Below are 16,727 nucleotides of genomic sequence, written 5' to 3' on the forward strand. Positions count from 1 at the left end.
ACCGCGGCAAGAACTACCCTCGCGTCGAGTCGGATGCAAATAAAAGCTCGACGAGGGTTCGATAAGTTGTTTCGCGGAGCAACTTTCGTCGATCGATCCCGTGAAAACGGACTAGCGGCGGAGAAGAAAAAGGAAATGAAAAAGGAAACAGTGGCGGCGAGCGTGAAACTAGCGAGCGACGTTCGAATACCTAGTCGACATTACTATCGGGGTTAGTGATCGCAAGTAGCCGAGCTCACAGCCGATACAGGGCAAGGGGTGAGAAAGAGAGGGGCTGCATCGAGGCATACCGAACAAGCGGAGCGAGAGAGACGAGCCGAGGGGTTGGAAGAGAGTCAGTGAGAGGGCGAGAGGAAGAACGCAGCTCGGAAAATCGATAGAACCCGAGGGTCGCGTACGCCGCTCGGAAAATGAAGGCGCAAAACTTTCGACTATAAAATCACGGCTTGTAACCGGCTCAGACAGCTTGTACCCGGGCCCCGGGTTGGGTGCTCTGCTGCGTTCGGTCACCCTGTTACGAGAACGTCTGAAGAGGCTTATCTCGTCGTCGAAATCAGAAAATGCGCTTCGCTCCACTCGAGATTGTAAAAACTACGATAAGATCTACGCTTGATCTTGTTACAGGGCCACAAACTTTTGCCAGCTGACACCCTCGTTAGAAACTCGATCGACTATAAAGGACTTGGTGTACCCTCGCGAATCTTGAACAACTTTCCACCGAAGATGAATTTCACCTTGTCTTCCCTTTTTGATTAGTTTGGCTTTCTTCGAAGATTGATGGTCCCTAATTCATCCCTTTTGTCAGCGTTACTCGAATATCAATATAGTGTTCCGAGCTTTGCCACTCTTTCATAAGTAGATAATTCTACGTTGGTTGGATCGAATTCCTATTTCATTTGAAACTCGAGCTGCAAGAAAATATCAAGGAAAGAAGATTTCTCGTTTGGATTCCACGAAACGATTCCGTTCTTTTGGCGATGGAAAAAGGGATACAGTTTAAATCGTCTCTCACGATTTAGCAATCTCGACGAGCTTTTCATGCTAAAACATTCAACGTGAAATGTATACTTGCTTTCGAATTTCAAACGAAATTCTAGGTTCTTTTCTGTTAATTGCAAAAAGCACTGTCATTATCTTTAAGACGACTTTAAAAGTTCGAAAGCTAAGTTCTTTCCACGACTAAACGAGGAAACCGGAAACTTTGAATCACGTCCTCCCTGTAAACAGCCAATCACCGACGCCAAGTTCTTCAGAGAAAATTTTTAAAAGATTCACTCCACATACAGAGTTTCTTTGTTCAACTATAGAAACCATATCCGTGTCGTACAATCTGAAACTTCTTAACTGCGCGAGCCTCTGATCCCCGGAAGTAGCTGTAACAGAAAAGTTTCGAATGTTGGAAAACCTCGGTGAATAAAGCAACGTATGTGCTTTCCTTCCATTTAGCTGATGATTTACGTCGGACGTTTTGAAATTATAACGCGACTCTCGGCTTTCTACTGAATTTCAACCATAATGCAACTTTGTGTATTCTTGTTGGCAACAAGCTCGTTTACTTCCGTCAACTTTTCAGCTTTTCTTCGCGAGCTTGATTAATTCTTTGCTTGTCGCACCTTTAAATGTTTATTTTCTGCTTGAAAATTTTGTTTCCTCAATTTTCTCGCTATTCAAAAGCACGACTCGCCTATTAGCGAAACGGCAGCGCGAATTATAATATAAAACAATAATTTACGAACGGAACGCTTTTTGGTATTCATAAATAACGCTGGTATTCTATTTACGCCGTGCAGGGAAATATTGTGTGCGTGAAATTTATTTCGTTCAACCGTATCTCGTAAACTTGCCCGCCCGTGTTACGTTGTATTCTTTTTTATTTAGAAAGGGAAAAAACACGACGTTCCCGGTATGTATATTTGATCAAAAATATTTTAACTATTCATTATTATGATAGTAATTAGCTGTACCGTTATAAATGTTTCATTCCCGTTACGTAATATCTTGATGGCGATTCATAAAGAAACAATACACGAATTACACGCTGTTCCATTGTTTGCTGTAATTGACAACCGTTTTACATTAAAAATATTAATGAAAAATTTGCATAGCTTTGTTTCTCGAATGTCAAGCTTTAAATCAACAGGGGTTTAAATGTTGGGTCGTTAAATCGAGTCAGAATTTATACGTCTCGATACGCAACAACCTAATATTTTATCGGTATCATCAAACAACTGGCAGGAAACGGGAGATAAAAATAACTTTAATACAACGTGAACCTCGAACGAATGTTCCGCTTCCCGTATGCTGTTATCGTTTCAAAAATCTCTTTCGTCGAATCAGAGGTTTTTTGAGTTTCAAACGAGCACGCAGGGACAAGCCCCTTACAATTACTTGCTCATGCAGCAATTTATGTTTGACATAACTTTTGCGTCCTCGTCCTCGATGGCTCTGTTCCGCGAACGTTATCCAGGTTACCTTACGTTAATGGCTGACAAGTGGAACGTTCCTCATTGGCATACGAATACGTATTTCATCGGTAAAATGAGACGAATATGAAATTCCGAGGGCATTGTGAGTCGTCTGGACGGCGACGCTTGAATGGACGTCGCTATGATGCGATCCAGTCGCCCTATGAAAGGCGTCGCTTAATAAATCAACCGGCTCCTTTGTACACGCACAAATCGTCGACACGGGTCGAATAAAACGACTGATAAAAGAATAATATACGTGCATACCTACCCTGCTTCACCTACGCTGTCGGGATTCGTCCAATATCCGATTCCAAAAGGTGCTTTCCAATTTACCTCGTAGATCGTGCAGGATCACTCGAAATATGGAATTTTGTATTTCCATAAAAATTGCTGGATACCGGACGAATTTTGCCCCGATGGAAATCGAAGAAACATGTGCAGGGTTTAAATGAGGGGATCTCGTGACAGAGATTTGGAAATTTCAAAGTTTTAAGCTAACACGTTGAACGGCACAGTGAAATTGGGAATTTTTTTGTAGTAATAATTATTTTCAAATTTCAAGCTTTCTATTTGCCATTTCACATTATTTGTACGATAGCAATATTACTTAAAATAATATTTTTCTATTGTTTGCTTTTAATTATTCAGACGTGTGTAAGTTGCGGAACCGGTCACCGGTGACCCCCATGGCGTTCAACGTGTCAAGGAATAATTTCCAATATTGCGAGCTCTTATTTCTCTTTCGTTATATTAATTTATTGTTCAGTTGGTAGAATGTGGTTTATTAAGAAAACTCGTTCTTCCGAATGACAATAACTTGCAGCAATAGGGAGGATTAGTTTCTACGTTGTCGGTGAAGAAATTGCAGCGACTTGTTTGTATCAAGTTTCCCAATATAGACAGAATGTACTTGGAAACTCGTCCAGTTATGTCATGAATTGAATATCTTGATGCTACGCGAAGCTGAAAGCAGTAGAATCCTCGAGCTGAGATCGATAGAACGAGAGTCCTGGTACTTGGACCTGGAAACAAACTTCGTAGTTTAGCCAAGTTGCTTCTCTAGTTTCGTCACGGAGGGTCACATCGGTCCTTTTTTATTTATCAATGAGGTTTCTTATGCGTTTAATGGGATACAGTGGCAATTAGTAGAAAACAATAATGTAGGTAGGTAATTTAGTTAAAATGAGTATGATATTCAAATAAAAGTTTCAAATTGCAAATTTTGATTTCGTTACACTGTTAAGGTGAATAATAGCACATATTTTGGATACTAAGCGGATAATGCGATTAAATGGGCGACGTTTCGTTAATCCGAAACACAGGTGCTAGCTTTAGGGGAATGTAACTATGAAATCCGAATGAGTTATGCCGGAAATTACTCATTTACCGACTCCGACTCCGACGTTTTATGACTTTTCGCGATCGTTCGCGCAATTTCCGTGACATGTCGTGAAATTAACTATCGCGATGGATTGTTCCCGACAATTTATTAGAAATAGAGTGGAATAGTTTCTTTGCACATCGTGCAAGTGATTCTATAAATTATCACTTAAAAATGAGTTTTGTAAGGTGATTATAAAATACTCTAAATGTTCTAATTACGAATGAATTAGAGAAGCGTAAAATCTCCGGTCGGTGATTAAATTCATCATTTTCGCAAATTTACCGGGTCGTGGTTGAAACTAGCGAGGTGCACACGGAGAACCGCTATTAATTCCTCGCGACATCCGTTCCGGATGGAAGAGACTCGGTTGCATCCCAGTTTCAGCTCACGTTCGCTGGATTTATCAGCCATCAGAATTTTCCGCGTGTACGTTTCCGAACGGTAGTCCACTCGAGAACTTTAAATCCGGTCCGCAGCGAAACGTTGGCCAGGAAGTTAGGAAGTTCCAGGCGACCTGATTTTCGAAGTAATACGCTCGAAAATAGCTTCCCCGATTCTATTTCGCGGGAAAAACACGCTACCATCGGTTGAATATTCAAAGGAATATCGAAAATGGTTTCTTCGGTGATAAATAAAAAACAAAATTTCGAAATAGATCATTTCATTTCAAGAAAGCGAATAAACGTTCTCCATTAAAACGTTGATAAATCAATGATTAGTTAAATTAATTAATTCAGATTGACGTGAATTTGGAATATACTGGTGAATGAATTCGTTTCTTTTTATAACTGATTTAATTAAAACCTGACATAGATTTATCTTGATCGAAGCAACGATAAGATAGTAACGAATTTCTATCGAAAGATGAAAAATCAATTTCCGGTATCTTCTCGTGATCAAAGTAAATTTTGAATCGCTCTTTCATAGATTCTATCCCGGACGTTTGTGTTGCAATAAGATTTCCGATCATCGAACGAGATACAAGCGAAGAGTGCATCCTGAATATCACAGGCTTGTGTTCTATTTTATATCATAATAATCGCATAAGCAACGGGAACGTAAAAAGAAGCTAACACTGCGTCGGATGTTACGACTTTCAGCTCTAACCATAATCGTAAAGGTACTGGCTTATAGGTTTAAGGTACTCCTATTTTCTTGCTGCTGGAATTGGCAATCGTGAACATTATTGGACAAACTGGAACAGATAGGAAATCTAATATTTTGTAAAAACAAAACTAGCGTTATTTCTTTATCTTTTCTTGCAATAATGCCAAAAATAACGCAGTCACGCGATACTTCAATAAAAATTAAACAAATACCATGCATTAGCGCTCGAGTTCCATTTTTAAGACTGATCGATCGCTAATCAGCAGGTTGTACTACTGAATTTTTTGCACGTACGTAGACACGATCTTGATTTCGTCCAAATTACCTGGCAAGAGATTTTACACAGAGCTTTTGACTGCAATAACTCAAATACTTTATTAATATTACCTTGGAAACAACGTGAATGTGTTCTTCCGTCTGATCTGTTCAATTTTCTTCTACTGAAACTCCGCTCGTCAGTATATTCCTAGACTAACTTTACTTTCCATAGAAATTTCGTCTGGCTATTAAATCGACCTGCTAAACGGTAATATAGAGTCAATCACATTGAACGTGTCAAATTTTGCGTACAGTTTACGTAGTACAAGATTATTCACCGTAATATCGGCAAACTCGATCGAATGCATTTGCCTGTCTACGGAACGTTGGTCTCGTTATCCTGTCGACTGGTCACATGCTTAATTCACGATACATTATTCATCAGTACTGCGACTACGTAATAGAGGAACGACGTTAGCTGAGGCTGATTCGAAACGAGCATATTGCCGTAAAATTGCATAGCAAACAGTTTTCTTAGTAATTGTATGAAAATAAGAAGACGTGAAAATTGAAGAGTTAATAATTTTTTTAATTTAAGCATGGAATGGCTATCCCATTCCATGGGATCTCAAAAATAGAATCCCAACTTTGTACAGCTGGAAGCCTAAGCACCGTGCGTCGCCGACCTTTCGGACGGCAAAATTTCTAAAAATTGCTAAAAATTTCTGAGTCAGATATATCGCACGTCTCAGTAGTCAGTTACAGGTTAAATAAAGTGCATCCAAGTTACCATTATTCCATTAATATACTGTGAAAGAAGGGTTCGTGATACTACTGCGTATACTCACGCGAAGCGTGAACTTCGAGGGCCACTATTCTTCTTCTCGAGGGTTGTTACATTCAAAGTGCATCGTTACGATAACGTTACGTGTCTTGACTGAAACCATTTACAAAACAGGGAGGCGCGAAGAACAGTGGAGAAGATAGACAGCGATAACCAACCTAGAAATGACATCGTTTGTAAAAGGGAACATTTTCTATGACAATCTTGACACGAAACAGCTATCGCTCCATATATCAGTTAGTACACGAATGTCCCTTCGTGTACAGATATTCTTTTCACCTCGTACTCGAGTCTTATCGATGCTATTATTTAAAAGAATATTATCAATGCTATTATTTACAAAATTTAAATTTTTCATATGTTCTTGAGGGAATTAAATTCTAATAACTTAGAAGATAAGAATTAACGCCAAATTTTCTAAAGAGACGAACGAGAATGTTGCGAAACGATTTTCCTAATTTAAACGCGTATTCAAGACTCCTAATTTGCATATTCGCACACCTCATACCACTAAGCTTATGCGAAGCGTATGCAAAATTCAAATAACTATCTAAGATATCATCATTGACGTTGTAACATCCTTGTTCCACCCCATCCCTCTTAGGAACTTTATGAAACTAGAATACCTTATGTGTCGCTTGGTCTTAACATGATTTATCAGAGCAATCAGTTTACTCCCCGTTGCACCGTGATTTAATTAACATAAATTTTGAAATTCAACAGTGATCAGAATTACAGTGCAAATGAAATTTTCAGCGGGAAGAGAAAAAATGTTCACGAGTGATTTTTAAGGGATACTTTTTAGGTCCTTTGTACACGATGGCGTTTTGCAAGCTTCGAAAATAGTATGTCCGACGTAACGACGCTAAGGTAACGATGGTAGCAAGCATAAACGTGAATATATCCGTCCCGTTGATGCTAAAACTTCTCCATCGAAAATTCCACCGCTATTTGTAGCTTAATGAAACGATCGCCGGCATAACGAGGTTACGTAAGGCCGTGGTATTAAAACGAATTTCCCGGGAGATAAACTTACCGGAGGATTAGCGAGAACGTAATCGAATCGATTTCTTGTCGCATAAATTACGTTTATCGAAAGTCGCAGCAGCAAACGATCGACTGTTCGACATTTACTTTTATCACTTTTCCTTCCATTTCCTAGTAGTTATAGTTAGCCAATTGTTGCGCACAGTGGTTCGAGTTTCGCGTCGTAACGTTAACTCTTCTAGTTCTCTAGTCGCTAGTTTAACGAGTACGCTTCTCCTTCGGGAACACGCCGAAGCATTTTCGCGGTGGTCTCGCACACCCGAAGGAACCAGCCTCGACTTATCCTCGTTGAAATTTAATCGGAGCGTTGCGCGAAATTGTAACCGCATTATGAACGTAAAAACGAGGGAAATGAGGAGAAAAGGAGAAGGGAAAGGGAAAGTTTTCAAGAATACGCAGCTCGGCTGGTTCGCGCGAGAAGCACCCTTCAAACGAGAGGGATCTTATGTTGCGAGCGAACGCGCGAGTTCTTAGAACGGAAAATTTCAAAGGCTACTTTTCACTCGCCAGTGGAATTCGAAATTAAAAATATCCTAGAGGTTTTGTATAAGCATTATTGGTAACAAATTGCAGAAACCAAAATGAAGGAAAAATTCCACTGTAAACTTTTCCAGTAATCCAATAAATTACAGGCGAGGTAAACATTTAGTTTTAGAATTAAAAGAAAAGTCACGTCTGAATCGTAAACCCGGTCCCTGTTAGCCATCTTTAACAGGTGTGTGTCGTAGCCTTCCTCATCCCTTTGACCCGTCCTTCGTCCGTCTGAACTGTCCGACCTCCTTTGCACCACCATAATCCGATTGTTACGAGTTACCCTGTGGAACAACCTGGTCAACCTAACCCTTGTCCTCGGTCCGTTCGCTTCCCTCGTTTATCCTTTGCTGACCATTCGGTCCCTTATCAATGCGATTCCAACCAGTGCAAATCCTTCGAGTTCCTTCAGGCTTCAATCCCAGGATTATCCAGCTTTTCTAGGTCACGGCTAATTGGCTAACCAGCGTAATTACCCCTTGACGCATCGCGAAAGAATTCACAAGAGTCGTTATCCGAACGACGCGGAATGAACTTCAACGAATTACGTTGGAATAATTCAAACGATCGGTGTCTGTGAATGATTCAGGATATTTGATGACGATAAGGGTTGAAAGGAAGAATCATCATTACTATGGATGTCTGTTATTGAATAAGCGATGGGTGGATATAGAGGGGTAGAAAATAAAAGGAACGTACATTTTCCACGACTTATGGCTGTGCAGACGTGAGGTTATTAATCTTCTATTTCTTCGCGATACAGTCATTTTTTGTCGAATGATAGATTATGGATCTTGTACAGTGAATTTTCTGTTCCTTTAGGTAGACTCTTGTAGCTTTTTCGTAGTGGAGCTTGGTATAATAGAATCCATTTTGTAATGGCATTAATGTTATTTTTTATTTTTATGGTGAACGATCGGTTACTTAGTTTAAAGTAATTAAATGGAAGGAAATCGGCGTAACCCGTAAAACTGTCGCAATTTATCCCATGGAAATATCTAATTAGAAAGATGCAAAAATGCAAGTGTAGCCTTCACGCAGAATTGTATTCGAACAGAATAGCAATGAACCAGTTGGAACAAGCACGTAAATTGAACAGCTTTAATCCGCTTCGAAACTATCGGAAAAGCTTGGACCTCAATTTTGTCACGTACGTAAAAATACTGGAAATTCGTCGACGATGTGAAATTATTATCATCCTTCCGTTTGGAACTTTGTTTGAAATGAAATGGTAGATTCCATAGAAAAATTCTTTCCATGTAACAAAATTTATGTTTTTGAAAAAACTTGCAAGTTGCTCTTTGTTACACTTACAAAGTTATAATTTGTTGCTACAATGAACTGAAAATTTATTTTCATTTGACATTTTCACGGATTATTTTCAGTAGAATTAGAAAGTATTAAAACAATCGTATTCAAATAATTTTCTAAGCTTCTTAAAAGCTAAATTCTCTGAACCTTTTAAAATAATAAAAATGAATAGCCCAATGTTTGATTAATGTTGTGAATAATGGTGGAAATGATCAGATTAAGTTTGATTATAGAATATTTCATATTCGGACAAAAATATGATGGAAATAAAGATTTCACAATTCTGTGATTAGATGCATTAATTGAATCACTTATGAGGTAATTAAAATCATTCAATGGAATATACATATATGTATATTTTAATCTGACTGTGCCAAAAAACCGCAGCATGTGTATCTTTGTTTTAATCTCTCGATTCAAGGAAATATTTATATTTTCATTCGAATGCTGCGCATGTAATTTATAATTAAAAGGAGAGCTCGTACTGATAATTATTCAAGTTTTCAATCAACCATTCGTGCAAATGGAATATTACATTTTGCTTTCGTTTATTTCTGAAAAATGAAATTGAATTGTTTATCAAATTTCTTCAAGCTACTTATTAATTTGGAAATTTGTATACAACATTTTTGCATACAGCTTTTAACATATTCATTGTGACGGTATCAGCTGTTATTACTGTCATGCAAATATAATTTTTCATGTTATTATTTCATACGAACAGCCTAATATTCACGATCTACAGTTGTGCAATTTATTTATAATATTAAAATTATCTTTTCATTTCATTATTAGCAGATGAAATATTAATGGTATTCAAAATTTCTTTTCCATTATTTCAAATTATCTAATTAACTTAAAGACAATCAGCAGGTTATCAAAGCAATATAGTAGCTAAAATAGCTTCGCGTTTCCTGTTATGATTTTCACTTAATGTTCCAATTGCCCTCTCATTACTTCCATTGCAAACTCGTAACTCTTTGCCCTTTCATTGTACGATGCAACTCCACCATAATGGAGCTACCTAAATGGCAATCAAGGTTAATCGGAAATGATAGTCATCGTTAACGTTATCTGACTAATTAAACTGAATTTGTAGTGTGTGGGATCTCTCGATAATCATTGTTGTTCATCTCTACCCACGTTCACATTTCTGTGTCGAGGATGCTATTCGCGTCAACTTCCAACCGACTGCAGTTTCAATTATTAATCAGAATGTTCACTTTATAAAAGAATCGAAATATATTTCCAAATGACACGAAATTGATGGCAAATTCTTATATCAACAACCTTCGTGTGTCTTTCACTCAAACGACAACTTAACCCGTCTTCTCCTAATTGACAGACCGAAGTTGATAAATGAACAAACACTTGAAATATCGAACGGGAATAAAAAGTTCATATGCCGGAAACGTTCCTTGCTAAATAAACGTACGCTTAATTGCTTCGATCGCAGCTGTGTTAATCCGACTGGCGAAAATCTGACGGCTTAATTACCGACACCTGGTTCGGCGGCCGGCGTTAACACGCCGCAAAGGTATCAGCCGAAATACCAGCTCGTAATTAACGTTCTCGAACTTCTTAATAGCTCGCCGAAGACGAATACGGAATATTATTATCATTGCGTTAGCGTTGCTTGACGAGCAGACAATGTCTCAGTTACTCGAGTTGGCAAAACGAAAGATCCGAGACAGGTTGGCTAGATAAATAGTACCCGTTAAACTGAGAAAACTTGTCAAAGTAAACTCGCAGGTTCGTATGAAACTTTGTAAAGATCCTCTTTCAAATATTCCTCTGTTCATACGAGCCGTAAATTAGATTCGGTCGCGGGTAATGGTTAGTTCACATGGTGTAATTAATGATTCACCATTGACCGTAGTGTGTTTCCGGTCAGGAGTTCAGGGTAATAAAAAGCGGAGGATAGAGAAAATCGTGTCAAGGAAGGCAGAGGTATCGAGCACCCTGTCACCGATATTTATTCGTGCATCGTTACGTCGCTTCGAGTTGCACTTGACGAAGGGAAACTTTTCACGACGCTCCTTTCAGCGTCGATGACATAAATCAAATTTCTCCCGAGCATTTGGTGTAACCGTGGCCTCTATTTTCGTTTCAGGTACGTAGTTCGAACCAGTGAACACTTGGACGTAATACCTGGCTAATTGGCTACGGGGATCACGGTTCGGTGAGTAAACATTATTTCGAACGATGGAAAAATTCATAGGCGAACCGATAAATAAGGGAAACGACCCTGTTTCCTGCGGTTGCTTTTAATAGCGCTCTTGCGATTCGATATTCTATGGAACAAGCTTGGAAATTGCTTGACTTTCTCGAGAGTTTCGTTATCGAGAGAGCTCGGTTCCTGAAATTTTCAAGAATGTCTCTCTGATCCTTGAAAAATACGCGTATTCACCTTCGTGCAATTTTCTCTTTCCTCACGCCCCAGTTATAAAACAATTTCAAAGTTTATTCTCCGAGGTTGCACTGGATCCATTTCAAATTCACAAATTCTTTACGAGATTCCAGTAGTTTTGCATTTAATTGGAGGTTAACGAAAATGTGTGTTCAGTAGTAAGAGTCAACGTATCATCGTACGAGATCGTGGCTGGTAGAGAAAAGAAAGTTCGCGTGCTAACAATTGTATCCAAGATCGCAGCAAGTTAAGATGAAATTGCAGTATAAATATATTTATGATCCCGTACACGACAGAGACACGCGAAATCCATAAATTTGTGTCTGCCACTTCTGTCTTATAATACATATATCAACTGGTATCTATCTGAATGATATACGTACAAAGTTGAATTATTACCCGAACAAAAGAGAAATAAAGAAGTTAGAACATTTCGTTTTCTGCGTGAAATTTGGAAAATTTTATCGTTCTATTCCCCCGTTGTAGGTCAGAACATAAAGAAAATATTGTCTGATAAGAAAAAACACTGGTTAGCTTTTATTTTCTATGCACGATATCAATTCAACTGCATCAACTGCATTGTACTTAAATAAGGATAAGACAAAGTGCATTACGTTCTAAATGTTCACCTTAAGTTAGATAATACGGAATGAGATAAATTCAAGGCCTAATAAGTAAGGCATATCAGGTAAAGGAAAGATATCATCGATAAATGTTCTTAGTTTATTGCGTTAATTATAGCGTATTGCGGTACGAAGAGAGTCTGTTCGCGACGCAGCGCATGGTGGTCGCACGGTTTGTAGGATACGTCCCGCTCAGCTAATGATAGTTAATTATCATTAACGCGTGGCATAATGCTCGCGCGACTATAACCCCATTACGAGCGGAGTTCGTAGGTGAATGCATTTTCATGCAGCCTGGACCAACATGCGATCCGTGATACCGTCGAACTCGGGCCGTTGTTGAACGCGCGTGCAAACGACCTTAAGTGACGTGTATGGGCTCGTGATTTAAATATACGCCCGGCCACTTCAAAGGGTAACCATAAAAAAGGGTGCAGCTCGTGGTCCTGAACTTTTACGAAGCAACGAGACTGACTTACGCCTCGACGTAAAAAAGTCTTCGTTCATCGATCACTCTGGAATAACTGTTCGTAAAATTTTGATTTATTAACACGTTAAAGTGCATACGAACTCGTTGCGTTTATTCGAAATTAATCGTATTAAACTAAAATTAGGAAACGTAGTGAACACGTTTCGCGGAAGGCTATGTTTCTCCCTTGAACTTCGAGACGGTAACTATGCAAAATTTCGTCCAGATTGGCTGAAGGGTTAATTGAGAACACACGGACAGACATTCGATTTTATACGAACATAGCCAGTACTTAGATGGTACTAACCTACTTCTAAATAGTACTTTGACCATGTAGAAACTTCCCTTGTTATTAACATCGACGCGTTAAAGCTTCCTCGAAAATTGCTGGTCCATGGTTAACGACTATGCACGGTACGGTTAATGCAGCCTTATAACCCTCTGTTTCAACCTCCAACGTCTTAGATTTAATTAACGTTTCTATTCTCTGTAGAGTAAGCGATTTGCGTTGAATGGCAAATCATTGAATTACCGAACGAAGCTATAATTCTGTCAACTCCTTTCAATTAATTTAACGAAGTAATTAAAAAGGAATCATAATCTAGTACTCTTCTCGCATATTTCTTTTCTGTTTTCATTGGACTTTGATTTCTACTATGGGTGTCCGAAAATCAAGATTTGTTCAAAGAGTTGGGTGAATGCAAATGGAAAGCAGAGAAATTCAGCTGGGATCGTTATGTCCGAAGAATTCTCCGTTCAATCTGATTCGCGCGTGTAGACGCATGTACGTATATTTGTACCCTGTCGTTCTCTTCCGTCGCTTTGAAAGTAGGATTCAGATGTCTCGTGGGAAACGCGATAGGAATTGCGAAAGAAACAAGCTCGAATGGCAAACCTAAGGGGAATAAAACGGAATCGCAACGAAATTGTCTTGGATGTCGTTCTAGCCATTTATTCGTCCGATGCACGACTCGTCCGATACGGATGACCCCATTTCCATTTACGGCAATGAAACTTTTGGACAGATGGTTTCTGGGTGGCGCGAAACCAAAGTTACCTACGCCAAAGAATCCACCTGGCTGTAGTTACGTTCACCTATTCAGACCCACCTTTCACACGGTTGATAGAGATTTTCTTACATGCAAACTGTTATCATTTTTCCATTTAGTCGAGATTGCAAAAACGAAAGTTTGTGAAAATGTTAAAAAAGTGAAATTGTTTGACGTAATTTTTGAATATCTCCATTTTTATAATTTTTATTTAGTTACAGATGAATTATTAAGGATCAAAAGTTTACCTGTTAATTTTCAATAAGATATTTTGTATATCAAACTTCGAAACAGTTATGTAGGTTAGTTACATAATTTACAAGTTCGATTGCAAGGCCATGCGGTTCCTTTGATTTAGTTAACTTTGAACACTCAGCACCCGAACTCGTCCAACCTTGAAAATGTGGCTAACAAGTATCTACCTTGGAATATATACCATTTCCAAGTTAATATTTGTTACCTGCAATAAACGTCACCAGAAAGCGAATTTATCGTGGATATTTTCAAGTGGAAACTTCGGCTATGAAATTTGCATATTCCAAGAAGATTCTACTCTTTTCCGCAATTGTTCCAACTTTCCACGTTTTAACCAGCTTTTACTTACCTTATCCATGACTAATTTTCAAAGATAATTATTTCTACGGTCGAATTATCAAATACTTGTTTATTATTCGAATAAATTTCCGTTGATTTATTACATCATTTAGCATTGTCCAAGGGTGGCATTTTTCTCACGAAAGATAAACTGGAATACAAAAACAAGGGGCGTACACAATGAAGGTCGTGCCTCTTGAAAAATGATATAACCAGCGGTGATCCTCGCTGAGAAACGTCTCGATGAATGCTTAATAAATCATTCCGCGTAGAATCCGTGCAGTCTCGTTAAAAGAATGCGATACAAAGTAAAATCGTAGAAGATGAAACCCGAAGAAAGGGAGAAAAAATATGATTACATTCAACGGGAACTTGTTACGCTCGAAAGAAAATGGTACATCACCCTGCGACGCGTGATCGTTTATTTATTTATTTATTTCGACCCGGCTGTCATAAAAAAAAAAAAAAGGGAAGAAATAGTCGTCAAAGAAGATTAGAATTTCTGAAAATGGTGTACAGAATTTAACCCGTGGACAGGGGTTGAAGAAGGGTGGTTGATGGAAGGCAAATGTTTCCCGCGTTTCATCTCGCCGCTGTGTGTACGGCGTGGCGCAATTTTACGTTTGCTCCTCCCTAACGAAGAATAATGGAATTTGCCGGCGAGAGGATGCTGCGGAATTTCGAGGCTGAAAATCTACCCGCTTTTACGACGTGTCGATGTACCGTTGTTGCTGGAATTGCGATTGCGGCTACTGCAGCTCTCGTGCAAATTATAAACGGTATAGGAAACGCGGCCGCGAATTGCGGGAAAAGAAAAGAAATGAAATTAAAGGTAGGAAGGAAAAAAAGAAGGGGGACGGGGGATGGAATTTCAATTTAACGCGCACGAGAATACACGAGGCGAAGGTAATTTTTCACGATTCGCGATGTAGCAAAACGCGACCGCTTTTCACGCGTTCCCTCGATATTTCACGGACTATGTTTGTTCCCGCACGGGTGTCGGTCAATTCAGCTTTAATCGCATGTTTATTTAAATAAATCGACAATTCTCATCGCGATTCTCAGGGGTCACGCGCGATTGCATGCTGGAAAGTATTTACCTATGTACGTACTTGTGAAATCGAGTTTTATCGCGAAACAGATGTTAGAGATTATCGTTGAATATTTGCGTCCTTGGCTTTCGATCAATAATTTATTCGACGAGGATTTTCTTTTTTAAATGTACAATCCAGTCGGTCGTAGATGGTTTTATACGTGGTCATTTTTATTTCAGCAATTAACCCGGTAGTAGTCGCGGAGATCGAATAAATCCGGCTAGAATCAGTTATCAAATAGAGCCCGGCACATCAAAACGAATAGAAAAATAGCTATTTCTGCCTCGCTAAAATGTCAAACAAGCTGCTTTTCCATTCGCCACGTCGACTGAAAAGGACTTTTCCCTTTAAACCTCTTTCCAGCGTGACGTGTTTGCTCTTAAAAGGACTCGCGTCTATGTACAGACGTACCGACACACGTACACACGTACGTTAACCATACTTGCTCAGTTACTTGTCACATTTCACTCGTAAGAGCTCAGACTGCTGCATTATTTCGCTGAGAGTGGGAACATTTTCCGACATTGCTAAGTTTCAACGCGAAATTCAACGTACAGTCTCGAATCCTAATTCCTCTTCTCTTCTACCATTATTCTACCTATTAACCGTAAGATTCTGGTTGCCGTAGGAATATTAAAAACATTCCCCAAAGAAAAATGCCGAGGAAAGTTTAATTAACTTTCGGTTAACGTTTCATTCGTTCCTGTGCGGACGTAAAGAGAATAATGAAAGAAAACATTGAATCTCTTCTACTTCTTTCAACCACCTGCACCGTGTAAAATAAAAGAATCTTCTAAATCAACATGCTCATTCTTAAATCGTTACCAGTCTTTATGAAAACAAATACTCGACGATTGCTGTACATCCAACAAAGGAGAAACAGCAAGATATAAGATCGAGCAGCTTCTCAGCCGGAACTAAAACAATAAGCGTAATTTCATTAACCCTTTCCAAGCCATTACATCTTCGTTATTACTTTTCAGTTTCGTTTGTACCCATTCAGCTACCGTGAAATATGTCATCGAACAATTGCACGCTTCGTATATCTTACTTTCAATGGTCTGAGACCACGGTTCAACTACCAAACGTGAAAGCGAAAAATTAATTGGCGTTCTATTATAGTTTGCCCACCTAGCTGTTGATGAGTTTCTGATTAATAACGATGGGATGATCCGCGACGAGGGATGCCGGGTTAATATTTGAGCATAATGGACCTAGACCAGACCATCACCCAGCCGCATTAGCGTACCAGTACGAAAACAAACCAGGTAAAGTGCTCGACCCCCGTCAAGGATAGTTGAAATAGAAAATTGGTGGGAAAAATGAAGATAGTTATTTCATATCCAAACTTTCTCGTAATTAGTTGCTCGAGGTACGAATCGCGAAAGTGCAATTATTTCTACTTAATTTCAAGCAGCGCTAATTTCATCGCTAACAGGATGACACAAGTTAATTAACTGTACTTAATGAAAGCCCTTCTAAAGGAATTTTGCAAAAGTTATGCCGATAATTGATTCGTGTCAATGTTTTAACGTGTC

General features: G+C 38.9%; 1 protein-coding gene across 2 annotated transcripts in view; it reads left to right on the forward strand.

Moving 5' to 3' along the window:
• LOC117609155 (uncharacterized) overlaps positions 1-16,727 on the forward strand; it is a 79,050-nt gene that overhangs the window by 23,680 nt on the left and 38,643 nt on the right. Inside the window, exon 2 of one of the 2 annotated variants that reach the window (XM_034335133.2) lies at positions 11,064-11,132. The exons of the other annotated variant lie outside the window; for it this stretch is intronic. The gene's annotated coding sequence lies outside the window, so the exon portion shown is untranslated. The remainder of the gene's footprint in view (positions 1-11,063; positions 11,133-16,727) is intronic. 2 annotated transcript variants of the gene reach the window in all.

This window comes from Osmia lignaria, chromosome 14 (genome assembly GCF_051020975.1).
Source record: "Osmia lignaria lignaria isolate PbOS001 chromosome 14, iyOsmLign1, whole genome shotgun sequence".
NCBI classification, from domain to species: Eukaryota; Metazoa; Arthropoda; class Insecta; order Hymenoptera; family Megachilidae; genus Osmia; species Osmia lignaria.